The sequence below is a fragment of the Tyto alba genome, unplaced genomic scaffold (assembly GCF_018691265.1).
Source record: "Tyto alba isolate M040663 unplaced genomic scaffold, T.alba_DEE_v4.0 Super-Scaffold_14, whole genome shotgun sequence".
NCBI lineage: Eukaryota > Metazoa > Chordata > Aves > Strigiformes > Tytonidae > Tyto > Tyto alba.
The window spans coordinates 456,869-468,497 of NW_024881276.1; the positions used below are offsets into that span (position 1 = coordinate 456,869).

The 11,629-nt window shown below is 46.6% G+C and overlaps 1 long non-coding RNA gene across 1 annotated transcript; it reads right to left on the reverse strand.

Moving 5' to 3' along the window:
• Window positions 1–925: 925 nt before the first annotated feature.
• On the reverse strand, window positions 926–4,423 carry LOC122152958. The gene is made up of 2 exons (XR_006164970.1): window positions 3,987–4,423; window positions 926–3,232 (listed from the first exon to the last, which is right to left on the reverse strand). It is a non-coding gene; the product is annotated as an uncharacterized LOC122152958 (long non-coding RNA).
• Between the last annotated feature and the right edge of the window lie 7,206 nt (window positions 4,424–11,629).

Here is an 11,629-nt window from a genome sequence, read left to right on the forward strand (position 1 = left end):
TAAATATTGTACACAGTCAGTTGGTTGAAAATAAACCAAGCAAAGACAGAAATGCGGGGAGAGGAGGCTATTGGATCATCCAATCGACTTTCCTGCTAGTACAGACTTAGTCCTGGTAACTTGCTTCTTAGTATTTTTCAAATTCTTTTTTAAATAACTAAAAGAATTCCCACCACTTCCTCTGAAAAATTTGCACAAGCTCTGCTCTTCACTGCCAACAAAATTTTCTGATATTCAGTCTTTCCCCACCCTCTTTTCATTTACTCCTACTTGTTCCCATATGGATAAGCCCAAGTATTTCCTCCCCATCCTTAAGGTTTGCATTACTTAAGCATTTGCTGGCTGGAGACATGCCTCCCTCTACCTCCGCTTTAACAAAACTCGATGTATTAAGCTCTTTTAACCTTTCTCTATAAAACCCCTCTTCCAGATAATTCTTGCTGCTGTTACTTAAATTGCCTCATTTGCCATGGCGTTATGATGGATTGCAGATAAACGATTCACATACCAACACTGAGTCTGCTAGGGAAAAGTTGTCCTTTCAGAAATGTTTCAATAAGCTTGAGCTGCCAAAATGAGTTTGCGTCACTTCGGTGCTTTGCATCACTCAGCTACATTTGTGAGCACCCTAAAACTGGGTTTACCACCCTCTGGATCAGCGGGGTGTCTTTTACTTACCGATACTTTGCAGCTCTGGTACTTGGCTGGACCTGTGTGCTGAAGGCAACCCTGCAGCGAGGACAAGTGGCTCAGGGTTCCACCCCCCCGCTGCTTCATTCTCCGTGCCAGCTTCAAGTCATTGGAGGACTTTGTTTCCAACGTTTTATTTATGGCATTGCATGAAGAAAACAGAATTTATACGATATACTGGGGTTTTAATGTTCGAGATTGTCTGCAAGATTTATTTTCAGTGAACTCTTGTTACTTTTTACTTAGTGACTTTACTTTCTGGATAAACAGTGGTAAATTTGCTTTTTTATTATTTCTTTTGCTTCTATTTTCTGTTCACTTAATCGCTCCTTCCATCACATGTCTAAATTAAAATCCGATATATTTTTTCATTCAAAAATCCAAAATTTCATTCAAAAATCCAAATACAATTTTTGTTAACCCACTGAGAAAAAAATATATATCATTTCTTTAAGAATTTTACATTTTATGAACTAGATGTAATGATCTAGAAGTTACTTTCTCGGAGAAAAGGGTGATCACCTTCTGATTACGCTTGCCTGATGAGATCCTGCTTTCAGCTTTGCCATGATGAAAACCGTGACCCGCTGTGTGATTTTGGTTTACCGGTTTCTTCTAATAAAAGAAATGATGCCGTAATTTGCTGGCGGTAGTGCCAGGTATAGTACCGCTCTTGCAAACTGCGACGTGAACTGTTCCTGCAGATACACACCTGGAACGTAGCGCGCCGTAAGCATCAGCCTCACCCCTCTGACCACCGCTTTGTGCCGCCCCCGTGGCCCGGCCCCTCGCTCCTGTGAGGTGTTGTGCGGCTACAGCAGAGGGGCTTGAGCTCTCCATGCTGGGCGACAGAGCCCTGTTACGTGAGCTAAGGCACCGCCGGCACCCTCGGGCCCGGCCCCGTGCGGGGTTACGCGCTGGGGCGTCGCGCGGCACGGCACAGAGGGCTCGATCCCGCTGCAGAGCCCCGCACAGCCGGGCACCGTCGGTGGAGGGGACTGCTCCCGCCCGGCTGTGCCTCCGGCCGGGGCCTGGCCGCTGTGCCCCAGGCTTCCCACCTCCGTCGCCCGAGGGTGCCACAGCACAGCCCCCTTTTGCTGCCAGCACAGCAGTACTGCCTCCTCCCGTTGCCTGGCCACCTGGCACAATTTCTGCTGTAGCTGATAGGTATTTTGGCGTGGCAGCAAGGTGTGTGATATTTACTACACTCCATACTCCACACTGATTCGGCAATGTTGGAAGTTTGTCACGCAGGACTCCTGTCCATGATCGTCTAGTAGAAAACCAAGACTGCTGACATGGTGTCATAGTGTGGTACCCACAGAATCATGCTTCTCATTGTGTTGTAAATTCTGTGTTCTGATTTTTCTGCTGGAAGAGGAGGCACCTAGTGCAAAACCACCCTTGACTGCAGAAGTAATCCACTGATGCATTAGAAAAACAAGAGTAGAGGGAGAAATGGAAAATGAATGGGCCTGAACAGAGTGCTGACCTACCAAATGCCCTGTTCAGCCCGAAGATACATAGACTACATCCTTAAGTTCCTAAAGCCTTCCTGAGTGTTGAAACTTCATCGTAAATCTGTTCTTTCAGTTAAATAGGATTCTGCCAAAATGGTGATACACTCAGCTACGTGTATCTTTTCTGATGAGCACGTCCAGCAGCATTGCAATGATGTGCCAGTGCCAAAGGGTATCCGTGTCTGGGTGAGAAGATGTTAGTAAATACTCAGATCAGTGATTTTCATGTCAGGTTGAAAGTGATCAGCATGCTTGATCGTTTATCCAGTTGTCTCCATGCAGATTCAGAAGGCCAGCCACAGACACCTCCATCTGAAATTCTTGGCCAGAGTTTATTCAATCCAAGATTACCTGCCAATGCACGTGGATCCCAGACATCCCTATGGCATAGGAGGACATTTTTGCGGGGTGCTGATGACTTTGATTCGCAGGATGAACAGTGCAACAGATGAAGCATGCAAAGAGGGCGCACACCAGGTGCTGTGGATTCTGGTTGCTGCCTGGATCTCTGTTCCTCAGAGAAGAAGACAGAAATCAGAGACATCTGTGCATGGAGATCAACTTGCAGGATGAGGCAAGATGAAATTCTGATGCTAGATTTTTATTAAACGCCTTAAAATTTGAAAGTGACTCCATCCGTTTCTTCCTGCTTTATGTGCTTCTGTGTCGTCTTCTCCATCCTTTTAAAATCTCTTTTCTGGAGGAGCTTGAATAGTTTGATGATTAGCTTCTTCTCTTTGCCCTTCAGACAACTCTAGATATTTCCTTCATCTTAACTGAGTCATGTGCTACATGATAAGAAGAATGAGTAGGTGGATGTCTGGATTTTCCTGTCCTTTCAGGTGGCCTGTGTTATCATTAGTACTGGCATTCAGGGTACAGGCTCCCTGGTTTGCAGTTCCTCTTTTTTGCTCTTCTGCTGTCTCTTTCATTTCTGTTTCTGGGTTGGATTGTATAAATGATGGCTCTTCATTGTTGTCCAACTTCCCTTTTGCTGCTGTGGGTAACCATCTCTTTCGGTTCTGCATGTTAAAATAGAAGAAGAAGAAGAAAAAAAAAAAAAAAAAGATGAGACCAACAGCTAGGGTAGACTCTCATGGTGCAGCTTTGTAGGCTCGGAAAGACCTTCCCTGGTATTTTATTGCTGTGGACTGATTTACATTACTTTAACATGTCTTCAAGTGCTTATTATCTCCTCTCTCACACTGGAAAGTAAAGACTCCCAAGAAGCAATCCAGAGATATTTACAGGTGAGGGTTAGCCTTGAGGTCTATAGACTATACTAGTATGATTGTCCAAGGCTCTGTTCCCTCAGCTTCCACGTTTGTTTGTGACCTCCCCACCTTCTTTTAAAATGTGCTGTGCTGCCCTTTTTGTGCTGTAGGCTCTGGGGGAAAGAGGGGTCTGCAGAGCTGAGGTACAAAGCTCATGAGTGTTGTCTCCTCCCTTTCACCCTTCAGAGGAGATACCAGATCTGTCAGGGCAGAAAAAAGCGAAGTGGCACCAGCTGAGTGAGACAGCTCCTGCAAGATCCGTCGGTAACGGCGTGGGGCTGGGCAGTTCCGCAAGCAGGAGACAGTCAGGGCTTCAGGAATCAGCTGCAGTTCCCAATGCTGGCTCACCCTAACTGGGCTAGCATGCCTTACGGTCCTGCAAAATTGTGTCTAGTGTCCTCCAAATCCCAGTCCGCATAAACTGAGACATGGCTAAGTGTGAGACATCCCAGTCTTTTGTTACACACCAGAGTGCAAAAAGATTCAAAAATTGAAGCGCTACCTTGGATGAGGAGCTGTGGTAGGTTGGAGGGCCCAGGAAGCCTGAGCTTAGGTTCCTCAATAAGTGGTCAATTTTCTTGAATATGTTTGTTTTTAATAAGAACCAGTCGCTCTTCTTCCAGGTGCTGCTCTCCTGTCAGCAACACAAGAGCTGCCAGCCTTGCCTGTCCAAACGGAGGTATAGACGTCTGGGCACGCATCGGGATGGAGGTGGAATTTCATCTAACAGAAGGAACAGGGGGGAGGATTGAGAACCCAGAGAAGGGCTGCAGCAGGGGCTGCAGGCAACCCAGGGCTGCATCAAGGGAAGTGTGGATAGCAGGTCGCGGGAGGTCTTCTGAGACCCCCACTGGAGTGCTGTGTCCAGGTGTGGGTCCCCCAGTGTAAGAAGGACATGGACCTGCTTGAGTGGGTCCAGAGGAGGCCACAAAGATGATCAAGGGCTGGAGCACCTTCCTTGGGAGGCCAGGCTGAGACCGTTGGGGGTGTTCAGCCTAGAGACGAGAAGGCTTTGGGAAGACCTTATAGTGCCCTTCCAGTACTTACAGGGGGCTACAGGAAAGCTGGGGAGGGACTCTTTATCAGGGAGGACAGTGGTAGGACAAGGGGTAATGGCTTTAAACTGCCAGAGGGCAGATTTAGGTGAGCTCTAAGGCAGAAATCCTTCCCTGTGCGGGGGGTGAGGTGCTGGCCCCGGGTGCCCAGAGCAGCTGTGGGTGCCCCCTGCCTGGAAGGGTTCAAGGCCAGGTTGGACGGGGCTGGGAGCCCCCTGGGCTGGGGGAAGGGGGCCCTGCCCGGGGCAGGGGGGCTGGAGCTGGGGGGGGCTTTAAGGTCCCTTCCAGCCCAAACCAGTCTGTGATGATTCTAAGACGGAGCATTTGGGAACTGATGCCCTCTCTGGAATATTAAGACACCTTATACGTACCTCAGGGGTTACGTCTGCATGGATAGGTGTGGAGAGTTGCTTGCCTATTCTTACACTTTGAGCTACCAGGACGCAGGCCAGCTCTGTTCTGAAAACTGAAACCGCAGTGGTGTGACACTGTGTTCACATTTACCATAACAGCTCTCCGCAGGATTTATCAACACAGCTCTGAGCTTTTGGTTAATGCAGCTACCTGATACCCAGACCAGTCTGGCTTGGATTTAGCTAGCTCAGACCATAAGCAACTGCTTGCATCACTCTGCACGGACACTTTTGGTTGGTTGCAGCAGTCAGCGCTCACACTGGCTTCTGCAGCAGTCGTAGATGGATACAGAGCAAATTGCCAGTCATTGCACAAACTGTTCTTGTGACAACAACACTTTTAGTATACAGTTTAATATGTCACACTATATAATCCTTTTGGATTGTTCAAGTAAAATGTAAAAATGACAATATAGTGAAACTGAAGAAAAAAAAAAAATAAAACCAGAGCAGCACTAAACTGACCTATTTAAAATTACTTTGAAATTAAATTAAGCTTTTCAAACACAAATGGGTTTCTTGTGTCTCCAAAACAAACAGTAAGCAACAAAATCCAGACTTACTTGTGCAGAAGTGACTTAGGTGGCGAATGGGAATGAGATGGGTCACAGAGGGCTGAGCTGAATAAAGCATATTTGTAAATTCTTGAAAAACCCATGTAGGAGGGAGTCCTGCAGACCTGTAAACTCACTGTGACTCAACTTGCTCCAGATAAGGTTTTCACAGGGGGATAAAAGACAAAACATCTGATCTTGGTTGCTGTGATAGAAAATTGAGTAATAAACAATGGTTCTGTTAATGTCTTAATGATAGCTTATACAGAATTTTCTCTTGCCCACATTCCTCTGCTTCTCACTGTATTTTGACACAGCGTGATTGCGTGACTGTCTCCAGTGAACTCAGAAGATCTTCCAGGAGGAGGCCTGACTCCTTGTCGGCCACTAAAGCTGGACCTGTCAGAAGAAAGGGACGAGATGAAAAGCAGCCAAGGGGACTTCCTGGCTGGGGATTGTGCAGCCAGCCATCAGCCTGCTTTCATGGAAACACCAGTAACAGAAACATCCCCAGAGAACCATTTGGGTGAACACTGATGACAGATGGATCTAGGAAGTCCAGCTTCTCCCTTAAGCAACATCTGCTGGTGGTGGAAGTATCCAGAAAGCCACACCACACTTAAAAATGAAACAAATAAATCTGCAAGAAGAAGAACAAATCAAGATCAATTAGGTGCTAAAGTACATACTTGCTGCAATAACCTGCATTTTAACAATAAAGTTTCATGAAAATGTTGCATAGCAGCAGTCATGCCAGATAGATGGAGCACAAAGATCATCCAGTATCATACTCGGGAGTCTGAGTCCAATGGGGGCTGGTCTTGTCTCGAACTTGCAGGTGTTAAACTAGTGACCCTGTTCGAAACAGGGTTATTTACTATCCCTTCTGGTTTACCTGCACATCCATCCTAAAATATGGGGAAGGCAAAACACTTAAAAATATTGGTAAGGGAAACTTTGTTAGATTCTTGTGTAGTTTGTAAGTCCTGTGATCAGTTTGAAGTCAGAAAACTGAGATACAAATTGGATACATTGAAAGGCAGGAAGAGGGAAAACCAAGGCTATGAATAGAAAACCCATAAATTCATAAGAGATGAGAAAGCGTGTTTTTGAAACTATTGTCCCTAATTAGAAAACAACAACAAAAAAATCCCTAACCCCTCTCCCCCCCCAAAAAAAACCCCACACAACAAAAAAAAAACAAAAAAACAAACCAAAAACCCTAGTGATACAGTGACTTTCTGTGAAATTCTTAAACTTGTTACTGCATTTGGTCATTGATAAAGAAGTTGGTATCCTAGTGGCTACCTATGTAGAAAGCTGTGTGAGTTTCTGGAGTACAAGTGAAAACTGAGTTATTTATAGTTCTACATTTGATTTCTTTTCATGCTTCATATCTTTGAAACCAGTGTCATTTTTAGCTCTACAAAATACAGGGGCGCCAGTTTCATTTTTGCAAGCCTACATATTTAAAGGAGGGTGTTTGTCGAGTACTGGCAACTTTGTATTTCTAAACGTTAGCGTTCTGGTTTTCATCTAAATAAAGCAAGCGGGATTTGCAGTTGAGAATTGAGTTTGTAAGCTCAAAACGTAACGGTTAGAAAAAAAAATACATGGAAAAGCAAAAATGCCAATTAAAAATACCTGTGCGAAGACTGGTCCGTAGCTGCTGCTGCGGGGTGACCGCCGGCCAGGCCAGGCGGGCGCTGCGGACGGCGCAGTGCCGGGCCGGGGCGCGGCAGCGGGGATGAGCGGGCTGCTCCCGCCGGGCAGGCCCCGCGGCCCTCAGAGGCCTGGCGGGCAAGTCCTCGGGCGCGGGAGGCCGCGGTGCAGGCCTGCCTGTCTTCTGCTCCATGTGGGCAAATACAGATGGGGGAAGACAAACCCTGGCCGTGGCCGTGGGCCCCCCGGGGCCTTCTCCCCACAGACAGGACCCCTGCCCGCCCCGCACACCAGCGCCCCACAGCCAGGTCCGAGCCCGCGGGGGCCCCGGCCGCATCCCCCTGGCTCCCCATCGTGTGTCACTGGCGTCCCCGGAGCCTTCCCAGCGGCCTCCCACGTCAGTGCAGGGCGCCGAGGCCCCAGCTCCTGCTTCACACCCCCGTCCAACCTGCTGAATCAGGGCTCCGCGATCCGATTCAGACCAGGTTCCTGGGGACTGATGCCAGGCACTCCCTTCCTCCCAGGCAGCGGTAGCTCCTCCGCGCTCCCAAGCCCTGTTCTGCCAGGCAGCTACAGAACTGGGGAACGGATGTCCTGCTTGCCCCCACTGCACAACTGGCGATGGGTAAGGCCTTATTGCAGGTGGCTGGTTTTTATTTATACAACAGTGTCAACAATTTCTAGTCTGAATTTTTTTTTTTTTTTAATCTGTGCATTTATATGATCATATATAGACAATAATCCCTGCTCACACTGATCCTATGGTTTACAGGACTGATCTCCTCAAAGAGAGTCTGGGCGGGGTACTGTGAAACTCCCGTTGTTGCTCTTCTCAGTCAGCTGGGATCAGATATGGAACAAAGCAAATAACTTAGGAATACTTTTAGCATTGCAGACTTTATGACAGGCGCAGTTTTATCTATGCAAAGCTGTCTTCGACCAGGTTGCTTTATCATTCACATGTAGAAGTCTAAGAGAGGAGCACTCTGACTAAAAGCTCTGGCCCAACTTCCATTTGCCTCTCCGTACCCATCAAACACAAAAAGTGTAATATAATACAATCAGCAATTTCCCACTAAGACAGCCGTACAGCACCACTGCCAGGTGCTCTCTGCAACTTTTCCCTATTTTGTTCAGCAAGAATTTGAAAACATTAGCAGTTTGATCACTGCTGTGATCTCTGTGGTTGCAGGAAGCCCACCAGTCCTCGTATGCTCCAGCGTGAGACTGCCTGCCCAAGCCTGGGGGATACACCCTATTCTTCATTCTGGATTACCGGTGACACAAAAATGTATGTTCTGCCAACCAGGCCCATCCATTGTACGCAATTTGTCTCCTGAAGGCTTCAGTGCAGAAGGCAACGACATCCCCAGCGCGTTAAACCTTCTTAACTAATCTAAAAAAGCTTCAGGGATCTTTTGACCTGAGCTGACTCTTCCTCCTGTGGGTTTTCTTGGGTGTCTTCGGTTTCCATATCTTGAGTGAGATAATTTATCATCCTCAGAAATATCTCTGGTGTATGCATGAATATGAAAGGTACTCTGCGGAACGTGTAGTGGTTTGTGCTCTGTCTTAATTTGTCAGTGTCAATGTAATTGGATGACCCAGACTCCCAGACAAAAGCAATAAGACATTCTGCTCTCGACTGCAGGGAAGCGTGCCACTGCTTTGAATTGCATTTCTTGTAGTTATTGCAAAGCTTTGATTCAGTTATTGGGCAGGTCGTTGATGTTTGGTTTTTGTCTTTAATAGTTGCAGTATGGGAAGTTCAAGATGACGGAGATGCGGTCAGGCCATCTTCCACCACCCAGTGTAATCCCTCACAGTTATCCACTGAGACAAGGAAAAAACAGATGCAGGGGCACAGTGTGGTATGTCACCCGATACTACACCCAGTTGCATTGCTCATATCCTTGCAAATTTATCGCAAGTGGATTGTATTAGAGCATTGGCTTCTATTCTTTGTCTTCTGTGAATGTTTCCCTAATTTCTAGACAACGTGGGATGTTTCACACTTCTTTGCCACGACGTGCTGTGAAACATTTGGCTATTGTCCTTAGGGCCTGGTAACAACGTCAATCACATTTTTTTTTCTTACTTAGAGCTCAACTTTTGATGCCATGTAAGGCAGCGTCCTGACAAGAGAACCTGACGGCACAGCTGTAGTTTCAAATACTCCAGCAGGTTCACTTAGGCGTACTATTGCACAATGACCTAGTTCAGAGCTATCACGGGGAGCAATTAATCTTTGTCACTCCGTACTCATTCTAGAAGCACCTGAAGCCGGGAGAACTCCCAGGAGCCACGTCTCTTCCTGCCAGCTCTCTGCGGAGGGGTTCAGTTTTGCTCCAGAACCCCATTTACTCGATTCAGTAGCCCAGAACACCTCCAGGATCCCTAGATGAAGGCAACTCTCAGTACAATAGCAATAGAAATACTGATCACACTGCATAATTCCCTGAGTTCTCACACACACCAAATTTGTTGGGAGGTGAATTTCTTTCGGTGTCTGCATCAGCTGGTCATTCGTAGCTACCAGTGTTACTCTGGCAGTCCGTTTTCTTCCCCTTCAGCTCCTAAGTATTTTTTGTGGATCATATTTTCACTAAATCACAACCCTTTTCAGCTGTTGATTTCTGCAGAGGGCAGCAGGTGCCTGGACAGCTCTTCACACGTGTTGCTCCAATCGTTGTGTGCCAACATCCCTGCAGCTCCAGCTCTCCTGGATGAGGCTTCCCTCCGTTTGGGCAACTCCACCTCCTTTGGCCTTTGTCTCTACATCATCTGCAAATACCATCTGGCCCGGGGCCCCCGTAAGAAACAGCTTCTTTCATCTGACCCATGGGATGCCTATGAATGCATCGCACTTGGGCCTTCTCCAACTCTTTAGTCACTTCACTAGAAATGATTCCTTGAAATGCTGCATCTGGTCTAAATGACTCACCCTGAGGCTGGGAATTCACAGCTGATACCTTTAAAAAAAACACCCTAAATTTCTGCCTCAGTGTTTATAGCCCCATTGTAGCCTGTCCAAGGCATTATTAGTGAGGTTATCTTCCTCAGCTAACAAACTATGAGTTGCCTTTGTGCAAGCCTTTTTCAAAGCAAATGTTAATAGAAGAGTTTCTGATGGCCTCCCCTGGGCACACAGTCTCCCCGTTTTACTCATTCTGAATTCAATATACAAAGTTCTGCCTCACTTAAACCATTTTCTGACCAGAAGTAGAGGGAAACCCCCAGCAAAAGCTTCCTTAATGCAAATTACCACCTCTGTGGAGGTTGCCCTATTGCTGCTTTTTGGTTTGCTGTTTATTCAGCATTTCCAAGGAGGCACGCTTCTGCTTTTTTTCCTTCCTGCTCTTCAAGAAAAGTTTTATAAGACTCTGCTTTACAAGATTCACTGCCTATGTATTAAAAATTCCAGCAAAAGGCTTTGGTCTTGCCATCCAGAAGCACTGTCAGGATGCTGTCCTGCTTTCCCTTTACCCTCGGAGAGTATTAGTTCAGTGACTGGAAAGCCCTCCTACTCAAGGCCAACCAATTGCTTCTTAGAAAAAATGTTTTTTCTGTTTTGATCCCACTGCCACGGGTGCAAAGTAAGCAAAAGCTACCAGGGAAAGGCAGTAACGTGCTCAGTGCAGAGAGCAGCATTGCCTCCCTTTACTGTCACTGGCTCAGAGGTGGCAATTACAGTGTAAAGCTGCATAGTGTATTATTAATAAAATACAGCACCATCTTTTGGAGGAGGTGCTGTCTGGCCTAATAATTTTAGACTACTTATTCCCTCACCTAGGAAGGAATAAGGCGGGAGCTAGGAGACTGCTAGGAGAGAGCCAGGACTGGGGGATGCAACCTAGAGGCAGCCGAGCTGCCAGAAAGGTAATGTCCGAGTTCAAGCCGTGCACAGCTTTTGTCCAGAGGGAGGCTTAAGTCAAGCCAAGGTAACAGCAAGAGCCTCACCAGACTCTTCTGAGCCTGAATCTGGCCCTTGAACCGGGAGCCGGAGTTGCAGAGTCCTGCTTTCAGGTGGCCAGGCTTGCTGCTTATACACTTATTGGTAAACAAACAGCAACCGAGGCAGCTTGCAAAACTATCTTGTCCTCGGTATCAGAGTGAAAGAATATTGACTCATACCTCTACCGGTCTGGTTTATGGTTGCTGCGTGGTCAGAGATCAGTAGGGTGAGCTAAGGCACTGATCCAGGCGGGTTACCAATACCTTTGCAATAAAACGGTTGTTTAAGACTGTTTCAAGTAAAATAGATGTTCTTATGAAGATTAGCATTAGAATCATACATAATGTTTTTTTGTTCTCTTCTTTTACTTCTTCACAGAAAAGAAAGTCCTAGGATACTTTCTTACCGTAGTAGTACAATCTCATTTAACTTCATAAGCTCTGTAATGTAGAACGACTTTCATGTAGCACAACAGCTGATGTGTAAAGATAAACAGCAATATTTTA